Here is a 617-nt window from a genome sequence, read left to right as displayed (position 1 = left end):
AGCTGGGCACGGTGGCTCACACCTGTAATCCCAGCCCTTTGGGAGGCTGAGGCGGATGGATCACTTGAGGTCAGGAGTTCAAGACCAGCCTGGCCAACATGGTGAAACCCCATCTCTACTAAAAACACAAAAATTAGCCGGGTGTGGTGGTGTGTGCCTGTAGTCCCAGCTACTCGGGAGGCTGAGGCAGGAGAATCCCTTGAACCCGGGAGGCGGAGGCTCCAGTGAGCGGAGATCACACAAATGCACTTTAGCCTGCGTGACAGAGCAAGACTTCATCTCAAAAACAAAAAAGAAAAACGCTGGAACCCACAGAGGATGCTGTAAAGGGAGCAGTGGTCCCCAGACTAACTGGTATGCCAGCCAAGCACCCTCAAGTGATCCTGGCTGGTGGCACAGAACTGAATATTCACCCTGCCCCCACTGTCCATATTCCTAACCCACAACACTGAGAGATATAATAAAATCGTTGTGTTAACTGTTTAGGAATGGTGTGTGACTTGAGGTGACAGCTACTTTTATGTAGTAGTCCCAGCTACTCGGGAGACTGAGGCAGGAGAATGGCATGAACCCAGGAGGCGGAGCTTGCAGTGAGCCAAGATCGTGCCACTGCACCC

The sequence above is a fragment of the Mandrillus leucophaeus genome, unplaced genomic scaffold, assembly GCF_000951045.1.
Source record: "Mandrillus leucophaeus isolate KB7577 unplaced genomic scaffold, Mleu.le_1.0 Scaffold28, whole genome shotgun sequence".
Taxonomy (NCBI): domain Eukaryota; kingdom Metazoa; phylum Chordata; class Mammalia; order Primates; family Cercopithecidae; genus Mandrillus; species Mandrillus leucophaeus.
Note: the sequence above shows the minus strand (reverse complement) of the source record.